Source organism: Nothobranchius furzeri, chromosome 17 (genome assembly GCF_043380555.1).
Source record: "Nothobranchius furzeri strain GRZ-AD chromosome 17, NfurGRZ-RIMD1, whole genome shotgun sequence".
Classification (NCBI taxonomy): domain Eukaryota; kingdom Metazoa; phylum Chordata; class Actinopteri; order Cyprinodontiformes; family Nothobranchiidae; genus Nothobranchius; species Nothobranchius furzeri.
The window spans coordinates 39,449,887-39,468,268 of NC_091757.1; the positions used below are offsets into that span (position 1 = coordinate 39,449,887).

Below are 18,382 nucleotides of genomic sequence, written 5' to 3' on the forward strand. Positions count from 1 at the left end.
TTCATTTGAAACGGTGCCTTGTTTTGGTACCCGTCCTTCATAACGAGAACTTGCCAAGACAGCTGCGCATGCACAAGAGCGTTATGTCGTCGGCCGCTGCGAGCGAGTTGTAAACCGAGCAGCATGGTAGAAAGAACGCACGCTAAAGCTTGGGTCCACTTCACTAAATGTGATGGGTAACTGGGTGATGATGAAACCAGCGACGATCTAAGTGAGACATCCTCATCTTAATCTGCTCCGGTAGGTAAATAAAATTTTTAAGATAACGGTAGCTTGTTATGTTAGCCTCCGTTTCGCTAATGGTGCGTTCGCTTTCTCCTCAGAACTCCAAATCACTGACTAGAAGAACATGAATGCGCTCTAAAGTTTGGCTTCACTTTACTAAAAGCGACGGGTGACTGGGTGAAGATAAAACCAGCGACAACGATCTAAGTGTGAGGCATCATCGTTTTAATCTGCTCCAGCAGATAAATAAACTGTTTAAGATAATGTTAGCTTGATATGTTAGCTTCCATTGCCACCGTTGTTATCAGCTGATGGTGCGTTCGCTTTCTCCTCGGAAATTCTAGCTTCCCAGTAGGAAAAATCAAATGAAAAGAGACGGCAAAAGGAATGAAGATACACAGTAAATTTAGTTCACAGTAAAGATGTTTGCTTCAGTTTAATTATCAGCTTATAAAACTACAAGGACAATGTTAAAATACAAACAGTTGAATGTTATTTATCATGATATTTATCAAATATGGTTATATATTGAGAAAAATATATATTTAACCCTTACCTCACATTAGAGCATTTTTTTGTGCTGACACGTGTATTTTTGTGAATAACTTTGGCTATGTTAATGCAATTTATCTAATTTTTATGGAGGATGTGTATTTTGGAAGGAATTACAAAAAAAAGTTTGAAAAAATATTCAACCTACTTTTTTAAAACGTGGAAATCATTTTGTACAGTTAAGCAAATTGAAGCATTTTTTGTGCCATTGACTTTCATGTAAATCATATATTTTGAATTAGCATATATATTGGCATAATTTTAAAAAATTATGATTGTGCCCATGTATACAGTCTCATCACAAATGTAAGAAGCAGTTTTTACCGTTTTTCACTACATGGCATACTTTCTCCATATATAGCAGGGCAATGGCTGACCCAGCATTTAAACTGAATGATTTAGCTGTATTTCTTTACCTCTGACTGCCCATTATATTACATATTTTGCAAAAAAATGGTTTGTGTGTTATTTAGAGATGCCATACAATAGTTTGCATGTGTGTGTTCTGAATTTTTGGTAATTGTGCTTTTTCAGTGTTCTTTCAAAAAATAAGCCTGACTGAATGTACAAAATTAGCTCATTCTGCAAAATATCATTTTGACATGTGTTCCTTTGTGTGTGATTGTGCAGGCATGCGTGTATGTAGGTATCCAAGCACTTTACAGATCTTCAAAAGACAGATCTGTGATCATTATCTGGAGTGGTTGAGCAGGTGTGGGCAATGGGAGTGTATGGGGGGGGGGGGCACAGGTTCTCACACTCTGTTGACTTCAGGATTTTCTGCAAAATTTCAGATACTCATTCATGATTTTACTTTTGCAAAATGTTATTTCAATAAGTACAAAGCATTTGCATGGATGAAAGCTAAGATGAAGGCTGAAAAACTTCAAAGGCGTACATTTGTTTTTCAAAACAAATTCCTGCAGAATCGAATTTTGTTTACATTCAGTAGGGGCAGCTTACACAGGTGCACCAATTGACTAAAAGTACATATATGAGACTCAGATCAGGATTCATTTCTTTGAACCGCAACCATGAGAAGAAGATTCAACGTGAATGAAGCCCTGGAGGTGTTTCAGCAGCTTGAGGAAGAGGGAGAGTCAGCCTCATCCTCATCCACGGATGACAGCTGTTCTTCGGATGAAGAGGCTGAAGATCAGGCCTTTACCCCAGGGCCTGATTCAGGGGAAGAAATGGAAGAAGGTTCAGATGAGGAGGTGGTTGCCGCAGAGGAGAGATGGGACCATCCTTTGTGGCAATCAAAGAGCGGGATCGCCTGGTCCCCGACACCTGACACCAGGATTCCCTTTCGGGCTCCAGACGTCCGCCATTGTGGGATCACCCGCCTCGCTGTCAGCTACATCCAAACTATTGAGGACAGCTCGCTGGTTCTTGGAGAGGAGCTGCTAAAAAAAAATCTGTCTTGTGGGAACAGTTAGGCGCAACAAGCCAGAGTTGCCCCCACAGCTGCTCCAGATGAAAAGCAGAGCGGGTCTGTCCTCCCTGTTCGGCTTCACCTCCACCGCCACCGCGGTGAGCTACTCCAAAGCGCCGGCAGAACATTCTGCTCCTCGGCACCAAACCCCATCAGGTTCAGATCCAGGAGGGACCGCAGCAGAAGCCGACCGTAATCATCGATTACAACCGCTGCAAAGGGGCAGATGACAACTTGGACAAGGTAATTTATTTATTTTATTTTGTTTTATTATAATTCACCAACCTAATTGCATATGTAATTTATTTATTCATTTATTTTTATTCCAGCTCAGCTGCCGCCGCAAGACCAGACGTTGGCCCATGTCGCTCTTCTGCAACATGTTAGATGTGAGCGCCTACAATGCCCTGGTCCTGTGGCTGTCTGGAACTGGCCTGGAACCAGCAGAAGAGGAGCATCTGGAGCTCCATGGTGAGACCAGCCCAGGCGAGGTGCACTCGCTTGCCGCGGTCCAGCAGCGCTGCAGCTTTGTTGCAGGTGCAGCACCAGCCCAGGAGCAGACAAAGAAAAATGCCACCTTTGCAGAGGGAAGAGGAGCGTGCATGCACGCTTTTGCCAAGCATGTGGTCAGGCTGTGTGCAAGGAGCACTCAACAGTTGTGTGCTCAGCCTGCAGCTGTTAGCTCACTCCCCTCTGTGTTTCTCTCTCTTTCTCTCTCTCTCTCTCACACACACACACACACACACACACACACACACACACACACACACACACACACACACACACTTTTTCTTTGTTCGTGTGCTTTAATAAAGTGTTCAACTGGTTATCTTTGTAAGTGCATTTTTTTGTGCTCTAATGACTTTAACGTGAGTATTTTAGAAAATATGACATTACACAAAAACTACAAAGTGAGCAAAAAATATTTTGATGCCTATTTGTGACACTCCAAGGCTGTGACAACTTACCCACAAAAAAGGTCATCTGGACATAACACACAAAAAATGATTTGATTTTTTCATTTTTTGTACAGTTTTCAAACTTCGGGTTTTGCTCATAAACCTGGCAATAAAGGGGTTAAATCTGAGAAACACACACATATTTTATTATATTTTGTTAGGGCTGAAGCCAAGGATGAAATTCATGTAAAAAAATTGGGACTTATGAAATATTATATAATATTTCTAAAGGAAGCTTTGTAAGTGCATTTTTTTGTGCTCTAATGACTTTAACGTGAGTATTTTAGAAAATATGACATTACACAAAAACTACAAAGTGAGCAAAAAATATTTTTATGCCTATTTGTGACACTCCAAGGCTGTGACAACTTACCCACAAAAAAGGTCATCTGGACATAACACATAAAAAATGATTTGATTTTTTCATTTTTTGTACAGTTTTCAAACTTCGGGTTTTGCTAATAAACCTGGCAATAAAGGGGTTAAATCTGAGAAACACACACATATTTTATTATATTTTGTTAGGGCTGAAGCCAAGGATGAAATTCATGTAAAAAAATTGGGAATTATGAAATATTATATAATATTTCTAAAGGAAGCTTTCTAAGTGCATTTTTTTGTGCTCTAATGACTTTAACGTTAGAAAATTTAAACGTTGGGTAAGGGTTAATTATTAAAGAGAATTAAAATATAAAACACTCAAAAGTATCGAAAATTGGTACCGTTAAGTACCGGTATCGATTCCTAGGTACCGGGAATTAGTACCGAATCGATTCAAATGTCAAAGGTACCCATCCCTACCCTTGAGCGTTGTTTTTCATACAGATTAAACATTTTCTGCAATAGTCATTTGCAAAAGTAGAAAAATGAATAGTGTGGAATGTACTATTGATTAACTGAGCCATCCCCCCCTTCGAGACATGAGATACATGACTCATAAGAACAGCAGTGGGAAACAAAGACCTAGGTAAACTAGGTTTGTTATTTACATGCAACACATCATCACTATTTACAGGTTTAAATCTAAGCCAGGTCCGCTGTTCCTGATCAGGAACAGAAGTCTGTGTCTCACGGAGGATGTCATAAGAAAGTGTTTCGGAGCAGTAACATGAAGCTCCAAAGGTGAGAAGCATGAAGGCTGCAGCCGTAGCTGCTTTATCTGCAAAATTATTGCCTCTCGTAGTGTCAGAGTCATCTGTTTGATGTGCAGGGCATTTGCACAGCGATAACTTGCATGGGAGTTGCACAGCATCCAGAAGCTCCAAGATCCTTGAAGCGTGAGTCAGCTGTTTACCAGTGGAGGTGACCATGCCTCTGTTTTTCCAAATCTGGGCAAAGTGGTGCACTGAAGAGTGAACATACTATCAGTGAAAATGTTTATGTCTTGTCCTGAGTGAAGCTGGCAGGCTCTAGTCACAGCTGCTAATTCAGCCACCTGGGCAGAGCAATGAGAGGGCAATGGTTTAGCTTCAATGACTGATGTCTGAATGGTCACTGCATAACCAACTAAGTTTTTTCGAGACGCATCTTTTTTAGCTGAACCATCAACATAAAGAGAGATATAGTCAGGCTGAGGAGTGTCTAAAACAAGGCTGCCAACTCGTACGCACTGAGCGTGAGACACACGCATTTGACCCTCTTCACACGCTCTCACGCCACACCCCTGTGGAAAGCCAAAACCATCAAAATACGCCACTTTTCCAACCCATCTAGTTAAGAGATGGCAAAAAAAACGTCGCAAAAACTCTCCCAGAACGCCGTATTTGATGCCGTTCTTAACGGTCCTTGTAGAACGCCCGTAAAATACGACGTTTTTTCCGGACATTGAAAGCCGTTTTTACGTCACCCTAATCCCAGACGCGTTCCCTGTGTGGGTGGCGTAAAAAACGGCGTTTGGTACGGACATTGAACGCAGCTTATTTCGCCGCTCTGTGACACAAAACGCCGCTTTTAACGCCACTTTGTGACAGTTTTCACGCGTTTAAAATTCAACTTTACTCTCATTTATGCAGAGCCCTCTCCATGGGTTTCTCATCCACTTAATTTAAACTCCAGTGACCCAATGAAAGAAGAGGAGGTTGAGGCAGCACTAATTCTCTATATAAAAGTGTTTCAGAAAAAAATCACTAATGCGCTAACAAACTATGTCTTAAACGTTCAAATTTGAAGTACAAAATCATCGCAAGTTGTAAAAATATAAATCTGTCTTTACCTGAACCATCATTTCCATCTGTTGCAACACGCATGCGAGTTCTCGTCTTCGTACATGCACGCGTGTTTTGTACATAGGGGTGTGTTTGGCCGGGGGCTGTGTTTTGTACATGGGGCGTGTTTGGCCGGGGCTGCGCCTGCAGCTAGGTATTATTGGCTGTGTTCGAGATGAGCCAGCTCTGCGCAGATTCGATCACCGGTGATCGGCGCGTAGTGCATGCCGGTTAGATTTGTGTCCAACTTGACGCCGACTTGCTTTGACATCATGCATACGTAGGCAACGATATACTCGTGAGATCAAGGCGGCCGCAGATTTTGGAGCAAGGCATTGCAGTTGCTCTCCACCGGCTGCAAAACCTAGGGGATGACGGGAAACGCCTGGCTCTCACCTGATCTAAGATCTGATTGGTTCATATTTTGATCCAAACATCCGGTGGTAGAACATGAAATGTTAGTTGGTCACATGTATTCTGTAAATCATGTAACGTTGATGATGACAACTATATAGGCCATAAAGAGGAATATGTTTTGTGTTCTTTTGTCACATTTCCTATGAGCACACTAAACCTGCAGCTGATAACCTTTACTTATTATTACAGTCATGTCTTCATATGCAATATATGATATCCAGAAGCACATGAGGATGTGTTTCAGCTGCTAACAGGCACCATAATTACAATTGAAAATTAAACAAGTATGAACTCTTAACGCGATATCTTCATCCATCGTCACCCGTGAGCTACACATGTAGGGAAATCTGTCCGACTTAAACGCCGGCTTTCAGCCACTCCCCCTGCTGCTTCCGTCTGCTCTCGTCTGTTTTCCAGGTGAGGCGCAGCTCAACTCGAACACGGCCATTGCCTCTATAACCAGGTTACTGGTACGGAAGCCTGGAAAGGCCAAAATTCCTCAAACGTTTTTCCCCCTACTGGCTGATATGAATTAATATAATACAATAGAGTAAATTATATTAGTCCCACAGTGGGGACATCCACTCATTACAGCAGCACACACACTTAGAGACACAGATTACAGTAAAACTGACTGCAGCCATGTTTGATAACTTCAATAACTTCATGCTGATGACCACATGAACATAATCCTGTGTTTAATGGATGCAAGTACATCATGAAGTTAGCTTAACATGATAGATTGTTTTTCTTGGAAGGAAATAATAACGGTTAATGTTATGAATGACATGATATTGCCCACCCCTAGATGGCATTTAAAAATAATTACATTAATTATCATTTAAAGTTCCTGTGTGACATTTGTGACATGTAGCTGTAACTCTTTACTGCAGATAGATAGATAGATAGATAGATAGATAGATAGATAGATAGATAGATAGATAAATAGATAGATAAATAGATAGATAAATAGATAGATGGATAATGTGAAGAAGTTCAGGAGAGTTGGATGTTAAATTGTCCTCACGAAAAAAAAATTTGTGTTAAACAAAGGTCAGTTCCCTCTGTAAAGTCAGAGGTACGGAAGAGGATTAGGGCCACTGAAAAGAAAAAAAAAGAAAAGAAAGAGAATTCTGACTTTTTTCCCTCAATTCCCTGTCAGAATTCCGAGATTAAAAGTCATAATTTTGAGAAAAAAAGTCAGAATTCTGAGAAAAATGCAAGAATTCTCTTTCTTTCATTTTTTTCTTGTCAGTGGCTCTAATCCTCTTCCATACAGAGTAGAAATGAAAAAATAAAATGTAGAGCACAAAATGACCCCGTCTCACTCTTCGAAATGTTCAAAAGTTGGCAGCCCTGGTCTAAAATGTCAACACGTGGTTTTATCATTTCATTCGTGAGTGTTTTGCAGCAATAGTGTTCTCCATCCATGTCAGTAGGTAAAAGTGAAGCTGGGTTCAGGCTTCCACAGCGCACTATTTCAATATGTGGCTACGACAACGATGTAGAGACAACGCCTTCATGTGCCTCTCTGCTGCATCCACAGAGAGAAAAAAGTCTTTGGAGTAGTCAGGCAAGGATAGAACAACATTTGTTTCTAGAAGTTTTCTTTTACTCCACAAAAGCCTTTTCTGCCTCAGGAGTCCAACTGATTTAGTCATATAGAGCTAGGTCTTTGCCATAAATGATAATCTGAAGTGGCGACACCACGAATGCATAATCAGGTATCCAGGTTCTGCAAAAGTTGCAGAGACCCAAAAATGACATCATTTGTTTCTTTGTTTTAGGTTTAGCTGCGTCTTGAATAGCAGTTTTCCGAGTATCTAAATAAGCTTTTCCTTCACCGGAAAGAGTGTGACCAAGATACGTCACTGAAGGTCTCCACAACTGCAATTTTGAGAGTGAAACCTTGTGGCCTTGTTCATAGAGGTGTTGCAAGACCTGTAATGTGCTTTCTTTACAGTGAGCTTGTGTGTCAGATGTGATCAGTATGTCATCTACATAAAGTATCATCTGAGTGTGTGCAGGAGGTACACAGCTGGACATGGGATGCCCTGAGTGCTTGTGTGTATTCATGTGGACTGTTAGCATACCCCTGAACTAACCTTGTGAATGTGAATTTTTTCCCTTTAAACATGAAACCGAACCAATGTCAAGAGTCTTATGTAAAGGTACTGAGAAAATGCGTTACTTAGATCAATAACTGAACCATTGTTTGTCTGGGGTAATTTGGCTCAGAAGTGGAGGACTTGAATGATCAGTTACAGACTTTAAGGCAGAGAGGAAAATTATCTCAGCCTGACCCAAACAAAGTCTTGTTATCCGAATCTGACGCCATGGCAGCCTTCAAGATGCCAACAACAAACCCCCACGAAGGAATGCAGACAGATGCTGTGAACCCCCCCCCCCCTTCGGATTGGTGGACTTCAGCCTAGCGAGGTCATCAACCTGCAGGTGTCAATGTGCTTTGCGCTCCTCCCAAGATCTCCCTCCCACATGTGACTACAGTGGCTGAGCGCCATACATGGCTGCTTCCGCTTGGGAAACAGGATCCCAGCCCCCCCGCCTCCCTATCGAAGTCTCATGTTGTGACTGTTGATGTTCGTGCTTATATGTTTGAGGCAGTTTTTTTTTTTTTTTTTGCATAGCAAAGCTAAGCCCTGCCGGGAGTAACTCTGGTATGCCTTTTTTTCCCTCCCCCAATTTATCCTCATGTAATTCCCTTTTAATCTAAATGAAATGAGCGCCGTTCTGGCTGCTCTCGTGGACTGCCTGTATCTGTTTTGTCTACATGTGTGTGTGTGTGTAACCTTGGTCAGGCTGTGCTGCGGAGTCAAGTTCCTATGCTCTGGGTCGCTGGAGCGCTGGCAATAAAGCTTTTTCTGATTCTGATTCTGAACTGTGTGTGGGTTGGGCACATCAGATGCCACTCGGACTATTGACTGGTTCACGAGTCTCAGGTCCTGTACAAGCCTCCACTCATTCCTGCCACTTTTCTTAACAGGAAAGATAGGAGTATTACATGTTGACTCAGGAGAAAGTCTGATGATTCCTGGCTCAAACATGCTTAGAATTACTGGCATTATACCGTCTTCAGCCTCTTTGCTGATTGGATACTGCCTTATTAGTGGTCTGTAGTTTGATTTTGCATGCACTTGAACAGGTAAACAATCCTTAATCCTACATCCGTAGGACCATTGGACCATAAGTCAGAAGGAATATTTTCAAGTTCAGGAAAGTCCTCCAAAACTGTTGCATACAGGAACGTATCGACGTCTCATTCATGCAGGTGTGTTTGGGGAGAAACCTTCAACTTCCAGCCTAGTGTAAATCTACATGTACCAGATAGTGAACTGCTCTTCCAGCCATCAGAGTCATCATTATCAAGGTCTGTGTCCATCGCACAAGCAAGGACATGACCCAAGCTTTTCCAAGGGCGGTTTGGTTCTTTCAGTATAGATAAATGTGCGGGTGTGACGTGGGAGAGATTGCGTTGTTCCGGAGACAAGATAACTGAACAAACAGCATTCCCGGTTGGTGTGACATACAAGTGCTGGAGGGTGATAGAAGAATCTCTCTTCTTGTGGAACTTAGTGTCATAGGTCATGTCAGGTCCAGGTTCTTTTTTGTATCTTGAGTGTAACATGGAACTCCTCAGGTGGCATAAGATGAGATATTCCAAAACAGTCATAATTCTTCTCTTTTGATTTGTCAAATGCCAGCTTAGTTAACTCTTTAGCTACAGAGGTGGATGTGAGGTCCAGAGACCACCAATAGCGGGGTGGTCCATCACCCTTTAAGACAAATATGTCTTGTGCGTCAGGTGGGTTTATTTCAGAAGTCATGCCCTTAGGTGTGCAGACAATTGAAATACCCATTTTCACCATGAGATCCCTACCAAGAAGATTGACAGGGCAGGTAGGATCAATTAGAAGGGCTACTTGTGCTTCCCTTCACGTTACTTTGTGTTAAACATTTACTGGATTTGTTAATTTGTGCTGTTTTGCATGGCCAGCTGCAGTTTTTATGAGAATCTTGTCAGATGAGAAAGCAGCTTCAGGGGGAGTTGATGTAAGAACCGTTCTGCAGGCCCCTGTGCCACATAAACAACTATAAGGCTTTCCATTAAACAAGATAACGCATGTGGGAGCCTTGGAGAAATCCGACCATTTTTTGAGTGCAGCAAAAATGTCAACGGTCATGTCATCTTCACCTCCTCCCTCAGTTACAATGTCATCTGGCTTTGGAACTGTATCCCATGTCAGCCTCTGAGTCTAGCCATGCCTGAAACCCAGGATAACGATTATTAACACTGTTTGGGTTATCAATAATCTTGTCATCCGTGACATTTGATGAGTTGTGCATGCAGTTACGGCTTAGATGTCCCTTCTTGTGGCAGATCCAGCAACTAATATCTCTGCCATTATAGAATCCTCTACCTTTGCCTCTGGGCCTAGGATTTTTTCTGCCTCTTGATGCATAACGTGACTGATATCCTGCAAATGCTAATGTGTCATCTGAGCTAAGGAATGTGTTGTTTGTACTGGTCGAGGTCATGTTTTTCGTAGCGTGTGTAGCTTTCTCCACTGTGTCTGCAACAGAACCTCTTGGTCTGTGGACCCAATATTTCTCTACAAATGTATGAAATGGGGGAAGCAAACCGTCCAAAAATGGCTTTTTAAATTCCTGCTGATAAGCTTCTCTCTCGTCAGCATTAAAAGGGATGCCTGAATTGTATTCGAACACAGGTTCCAACCTGCTTAGAAAATCTGACGGGGTTTTATCAGGTTTCTGCTTAACTTCACTAATTTTACAATAATCAGCTGTTTTTCTGAAAGCTGTCTTTAACCTGTCTAGTAAACAGTGTTGGGCAAGTTACTTCAAAACTGTAATTAATTATTTATTACTTGTTACCCTCATTTTAAAGTAATTCATTACATTACAATATTACTGATTTTAAAATGTAAGGCATTGCACTACTTTTCCATTACTTTAAGTTACTTTCACCAAAACAACTTCAGTATGAATCTGGTCATGTGACACTCAGTGAGCTCATGACATATATGTGGAAGGTGATGTGGTATCTGAGCTAGGATTGCTGTTAAAAACAGTCAGATATAATAACAGTGCTTTAAAATAATTGTTTATTAAATAAAAGCAACAACAATCTGTGCTCTCAGCACTCTGCCATCTTATATTAATTGAGCAGGGAGTGAGGTGGTGGGGGCTCCAAGCCTATAATTGCCTTGGTCCTCAAATTCCTTGATACGGCCCTGGATGTGGGACTGACTTCTGGGGTGATCTGATTCTATCACTAGTATAAATATTAAATGCTTATATATTATTGCTTTTCACTGGTAAAAATGTGTATTGAGGATAAATCTACCTACTCTTTTTGTTTTCAAGCACTTTGTTTTGTTTTCTTCATTTTATTTGAATAATTTCCTGCCCTTTCTCTCCCTAACCTTCCTGCATGCTGCATGTTTTCTCCGTCTTCCAGAAAAACTGTTTCCTAGATTTCCTAGTTTCTAACTAATCAGCCAAAGGGATCTACCCAACGCAAAAAAAAAAAGCTTAATATGCGCTGCGCTCCAGCAGCAATGAGTTGAAATTACTGGGGCACAGATAATGAACTCAGCTGAAAAGTACATGAAGTACCAGAGATATGGGCTGATATAAACGATCGCAAACAAATTACTTTGTTTTGGTGGAGCGATTTTGTGAATATAACAGCAGCCGTGCGCAGGATGCAGCTGGAGTATTTGAGCCATTACTGCTGCGTCCTTTCTGCTCATAGAATGCCTGCAAAGCTGAGTCCATAAATGACGTAATATATGTAGATACTGGATCTTTTTTCAGGCTTCCCGCAATTTGAATTTTTAGGAAACCCACATCTTGATTCTGGGTTTAAAAATGCATTGTAATTACCACGTTACTGACAATTGTACCGAGTAAATATTACCATTTTCTTTCCCTGTAATGCCTTACATTACCACATTACAGCAAAAAGCAATGCATTACAGTAATTAATTACATTTGTACCGTGTTACTCCCAACACTGCTAGTAAACCATCTAGTTGTGTAGTGAGATCTGCAGATCCAGCAGGTAATGGTTTCCCTTGTGCATCAACACCTGTATACCTTCCTGCTACCCTGCCCCAACGGTGCCCTAAAGCAGTTTGGACAACTTTCATGATTTCTAGACCCTTTAGACCAAAGCTGTTTCTCAACTCGTGTAAATCAGAGCAGAATTGTTCAACATCATTATTATATGGGGTCAAACCTTTGGCTGCCTGCTCTGTATCAGTCTTGAGTCCAAGGTCGATAAACAGATATTGTCGGACGATTGTCCTCTCCTACACCGAATCTGGGGTTAGCTACTTCAACCAGAGGGTAAATCCCTGCCGATGAAGTATCGTCTTTAATTTGGTCAGTGCTTAATTCTTCATCTTTATTTCTAGTTACATAACCTTCAGGCCTCAACTGTTTTGCCTACAAGGTCCTGAGCTCAGCAGCTGTTGTTTTTGGTCGTGTGACAGCAGGCACGTGCAGGGGGGGGGGGGGGGGGGGCTTGCTTGAGACCCTGCCCCTTTTGTCCGAAGTGCCCAAAGTGCCCTTTTTCCGGTCGTTCGTCAGATTTTACCATACAAAACTGTTATACAAGTGCTGGCCAGTAAATTAGAATATCATCAAAAGGTTGAAAATATTTCAGTAATTCCATTCAAAACGTGAAACTTGTACATTATATTCATGCAATGCACACAGACCAATGTATTTCCAATGTTCATTACATTTAAATTTGATATTCATAAGTGACAACTAATGAAAACTCCAAATTTGGTATCTCAAAAAATTAGAATATTCTGAAAAGGCTGAATATAGAAGACACCTGCTGCCACTCTAATCAGCTGATTTACTCAAAACACCTGCAAAGGCCTTTAAAAGGTCCCTCAGTCTTGTTTTGAAGGCACCACAATCATGGGGAAGACTTCTGACTTAACAGCTGTCCAAAAGACAATCATTGACACCTTGCACAAGGAGGGCAAGACACAAAAGGTGATTGCTAAAGAAGCTGGCTGTTCGCAGAGCTCTGTGTCCAAGCACATTAACAGACAGGCGAAGGGACGGAAAAAATGTGGTAGAAAAAAGTGTACAAGCTCTAGGGATAACCACACCCTGCAGAGAATTGTGACGACAAACCCATTCAAAAATGTGGGGGAGATCCACAAAGAGTGGACTGCAGCTGGAGTCAGCGCTTCAAGAACCACCACGAGGAGACTCATGAAAGACATGGGATTCAGGTGTCGCATTCCGTGTGTCAAGCCACTCTTGAACAAGAAACAGCGCAAGAAGCGTCTCGCCTGGGCCAAGGATAAAAAGGACTGGACTGATGCTGAGTGGTCCAAAGTTATGTTTTCTGATGAAAGCAAGTTCTGCATTTCCTTTGGAAATCAAGGACCCAGAGTCTGGAGGAAGAGCGGAGAAGCACAGAATCCACGTTGCATGAGGTCCAGTGTAAAGTTTCCACCGTCAGTGATGGTGTGGGGTGCCATGTCATCTGCCGGTGTTGGCCCACTCTGTTTCCTGAGGTCCAGGGTCAATGCAGCCGTCTACCAGGAAGTTTTAGAGCACTTCATGCTTCCTGCTGCTGACCAACTTTATGGGGATGCAGACTTCACCTTTCAACAGGACTTGGCACCTGCACACAGTGCCAAAACCACCAGCACCTGGTTCAAGGACCATGGTATCCCTGTCCTTGATTGGCCAGCAAACTCGCCTGACCTTAACCCCATAGAAAATCTATGGGGTATTGTGAAGCGGAGGATGCAATACGCTAGACCCAACAATGCAGAGGAGCTGAAGACGACTATCAGAGCAACCTGGGCTCTCATAACACCTGAGCAGTGCCACAGACTGATCGAGTCCATGCCACGCCGCATTACTGCAGTTATTGAGGCAAAAGGAGCCCCGACTAAGTATTGAGTGCTATACATGCACATTCTTTTCATGTTCATTCTTTTCAGTTGGCCAACATTAGAGAAACAAACATTTTTTCATTGGCCTTTAGAATATTCTAATTTTCTGAGATACCAGATTTGATGTTTTCATTGGTTGTCACCTATAAATATCAAAATTAAACGTAATAAACATCGGAAATACATTGGTCTGTGTGCATTGCATGAATATAATGTACAAGTTTCACGTTTTGAATGGAATTACTGAAATATTTTCAACCTTTTGATGATATTCTAATTTACTGGCCAGCACTTGTACTGTGATACAAATTGGGCACTAGGACCATGCGGAGGCAGCCGCCTCAAGCTGAAGGCTATTTTCCCTTAGACCCACCTACAAGCTCACTGATTGGCTCTGCCGCATCATACTAACGTGTGATTGGTTGTCCTTACTGTCGCTCTACCTTGTAGCCATGGAGACGACAGACCGGTGTTTTCCCTGCGGACAGGAGTCTACGTTCATCTAACTGTAAGTTTTTTTTCTGCCTGCTTCACGTCAGCTGGATAGATTTTAATATCAGAGCTTTTGTTTACGTGCGTTTGAGTCCGTGGTTAGTGTGTGTGGAGCAGAGTCAGGTAGCTGCATGTCTGGGACAGAAAATGAGACATGAGAGAGACTTCTCCTGAAGTGTTGAAGAAACTCACAAAGAATCACGGATGTTTCTCACTCTAGATTCTCCGGGTCATAACTTCTGAATTACTAATCGAATAAGAATAATTCAAACGGTTGCTAAAAATACATAAAACCAGCTTTCCAACGAGGTATCACATGATGTAATTCATTTTACTCCAAAAATCGCTATTAGAGGGAAACCAGCTTTGCAGCGTCACTGAAAGAAACGGAGCGAACCGCGACGGGAGAGCAGAGAACCAAAAGGAGGAGACAGTCTGATCATCTTCAACAGCAGCTTTTATAAAGTTATGGAAACGTCACAAATAAAGCCCACCTGGTTGGTCAGGTGTCCCAGAAAACTGTTTCTGTAGATGGTGACATGAGGAGGGACAGTTTACAGTCACACTGGTTTTTATTTGAACACTCAACTGTTTACTAAATGATTCAGCTTCATTCCAGCATTATTGTGAGGTTGTTCTGAAAAAAGGAGCAGAGTTACAAACATTTTACACTTTATTACAATTTTAAAGCCATAAAACAAAAGAAAATACTTGTTATATTTATGGTCATAAGAGTGTTAAACATGATAAATTTTCTGCCTCCCACAAAGAGATGGTAAAAGTGAATGTGAGCATAATTATATACGTTTTATTACTTTATTATGTATTTTTTATTATTGACTATTACTCCAAAGAGTTCAGATGAAGGCAACTGGACTTCTTTGGTTTCTTTAAAACATTTCACTTCTCCTCTGAGGAGCTTTGTCAGTTCTAACTGGAATATGGGAGAGTCAAGCTCATAAGCTGTAGCTTTCTGTTGTTATTTAAAGAGCAGAAACTACTCTGAGTACCCCGCCTCTTCATCTCCTGATGAGTCGTTAGCCTCTATTGATGGTGAGTCATCATGTTGATTAGATGCAGGAAGATGTGACCTAGACTGAAACTGAATGAGATTCAAAAAAAAGTTTTAATCTTTTAAACAACGCTGTTGGTCCTCTTGGTCCTTGTTCTGGTTTTCTAAAACCCTGTGTTAAAAACCTTGGTGTGTTTTTAGACGGTTCTTTTAATCTTTACAGACAGGTGAGTGCAGTGGTCCAATAAGGTTTTTATCATTTAAGGCAGATAGCAAAGGTGAAGCCATACCTTCCTGCTAATGTCCTCGAACATGTCATCCACCTGTTCGTGTCCTGCCGATTGGACTACTGCAACTCCCTGTATTCTGGCCTGGACCAGTCCTCCCCACACCGACTTCAGCTGGTCCAAAATGCAGCGGCTCGCTTGCTGACTGGAACCAGCAAGTGGGATCACATAACCCCGGTTCTGGCCTCTCTCCATTGGGCTTCCTGTCTCTTACAGGGTCCGTTTCAAAATTTTATTTTTTGTTTTTAAAGCCCTTCATGGCCTGGCCCCAGTTTACATCTCTGAGCTGCTGTCCGCTTACGTCCCTGCCAGAACCATGAGGTCCAGCTCTCAAGCTCTTTTAACAGTTCCAAAAACCCGCCACAAGACTCGCGGCGACAGAGCGTTCTCTGTGGTTGGTCCCAAACTGTGGAACAAGCTACCTCTCAACATCAGGACCACACAGAATCTAGAGCATTTTAAATCCCTTCTTAAGACGCATTTTTTTGATTTGGCTTTTAATGCAGGTTGACTTGAGCATCTTAATAGTTTTTAACAGTTTTTATCATAGATTGTGACTGTTGTGTGCTTATCTTATTTTAGGTTTTTATTGTTGATTTGTTTTACCTTGTACAGTGATTTGGTGTAGCTTTGCTGCTGTAAATGCGCTCTGTAAGTAAAACTGACCTTGACCAAAGCTGCATTATTGGTACTGGAAAGGTGAAATCTAAGCCCCGCCCCTATTTAAAGTGGGGTTTTCATGTTTTTACATAGATAGCTTCTTTTACTCCTCTCTCAAATCATCTATCTTCTCTGTCCAGAATGCGGACTTTGTCATCTTCAAAGGTGTGTCCCTTGTCCTTCAGGTGAAGGTGGACTGCAGAGTTCTGACCTGAAGAGGTGGCTCTCCTGTGTTGTTTTATGTTCTTGTGTACTTGTTTAGTTTCTCTAATGTAAACATCTGGACAGTGCTCCTACAATGGACTGCATAAACGACCCCACTGAGCTTCTGTTTGGGTGTTTTGTCTTCTGGATGGACCAGGTTCTGTCTGAGGGTGTTGTTGGGTTTAAAGTTTACCGGGATGTTGTGTTTGGAAAAGATTCTTCTAAGTTTCTCTGAGACTCCTGCCACGTATGGGATGATGGTGCCTTTGTGTAAAGGATGTTGTTGTTAGGTTGGTAGCAGAGCTCTCATGTTTAGTGTTAAGTTCAGTGAGATCATGGAATGGGATCAAGAATTTTCTCCTGACAGGAAAAAGATCTCAGCTAACATAGCTGTAGATCACACTGGATAACTCTCTGTGGTTGCATTTATTTTACATTTATTTTACTACCTCTTACTAGAGCTGTCTTTAGTAGGCACAAAATATCTTTGGTTGTACACCTGTGCAATAGCAATAAAGTATCTTGATTTCTGTTAAATGTACTTCCTGAATGAGTGACCTTTTCAGGCTAAAATAACAAAATGACAAATACAGACAGAAGGACGACCTATTTCTTCTTTTATAATGCGTTGCATCACCACCTGGTATCAGAACAGGACTCAGTATTGGACGATAATCAAAAATCAAACAACTTGGACTCGGATCAGGGGCAAAAATGTGGTTGTAACATCTCTAGATATAAGTCAGCTTTATAAACTAAAACTATTATTTATGAACTAACATTAACACTAATGACACTAATTTATATATTTTTATTATGTTGTTTGAACCCAAGGGTCCCATTATCTGAATTTTCTAACTTGTTGGATTGCTCTATAAGTGCCCCTTTTTTTACTTTGAGCACCCGCCCCGTCAAAGGTCTCTGCACGGCCCTGTGTGACAGGCTGTAACTCAGTCGCTGCTGTGCTCACATGCAAGGTGGACAGAGGTTGGCCTACTTGTCATCTATATTATTAAATCATGATCACTTATTAAAGGCTTTTATTTTGTTAGGAGTTGGGAGTTTTGGAGCCATTCTACATTTTCCTCTGTTTCCATCTCTTGCCCCTCCCCATTTCTGCCTCCTGTTTGTCCTTTTAAACGCTTTGAGAGTAGAAATGAACTCTGTCACGTAAATCAAAGTAAGCGTGTAAAGAGTGTGTGCCAGGGGCGCTTCTAGCATCAGAGGTTTAGGGGGACTGAGCACGCAGAGAGCTAAAAACATTTTCTTCTACAGTAAAATACTGACTTCAGCACCATTTTTAAACGTAAAATAACAATAAACACACCTTCTTACTGTAAAAGAAAAAAAATACCTGTAATTTTACGGAACTATTTCGGCAACCCCGGCTGTCGCCGTTTTACCGTAAAATCTACGTTTTTTTTTTACAGTGTAGATGATGAAAGATAACCAATAAGAGGGGAACCACCACCAGAGAAAGACAGGGGTCAAAGGTCATGGATACAAAAGGGGACATGGAAGGAAACAGGAGGTCATGGACAGGACAGGACAAAGACATGTTGTCGTTCTTTTTTAAAAACAAGATACATGAAATTAGAAGTAACGCACAGCAAGAACACACCTAAGATGTTCAAAGAGGACAAAGACAACATGACAGGATCAGAAAAGAAAACACTAAGAAACCTGATTGTGTTTCTGGTTTTGTCAGAGCAGACGCCTGGTGGCTGTTAGGTTTCCTGAAACAAGGATCAATTTAGGATCTGGTCTGGATTCTGATTCTGTACTTCTCTCATTGGTTTTGATCAATTTAACTGAAAGAAAAGTTGAGTTTTTACAAGCAGGTGAAAAGCCAACGAGTAAAAAAAGGCATCTCATCTAGAGACTAAAGCTAAATAAACACACATTGTTTCTGCCTCTTTTTTTACAAATGCTCCATATTTATTAGCTGTAATCATTTCT

The 18,382-nt window shown here is 41.5% G+C and overlaps 1 protein-coding gene across 2 annotated transcripts in view; it reads left to right on the forward strand.

The window, feature by feature from the left end:
* The first annotated feature begins 33 nt into the window (after positions 1–33).
* The window catches only part of LOC139063603 (zinc finger protein 235-like), a 67,523-nt gene continuing 49,174 nt past the window's right edge, over positions 34–18,382 (forward strand). Inside the window, exon 1 of one of the 2 annotated variants that reach the window (XM_070545964.1) lies at positions 34–434. The gene's annotated coding sequence lies outside the window, so the exon portion shown is untranslated. Of the gene's footprint in view, positions 435–14,018; positions 14,277–18,382 lie in introns of those variants that run through there. The other variant, XM_070545965.1, reaches the window with a different exon arrangement.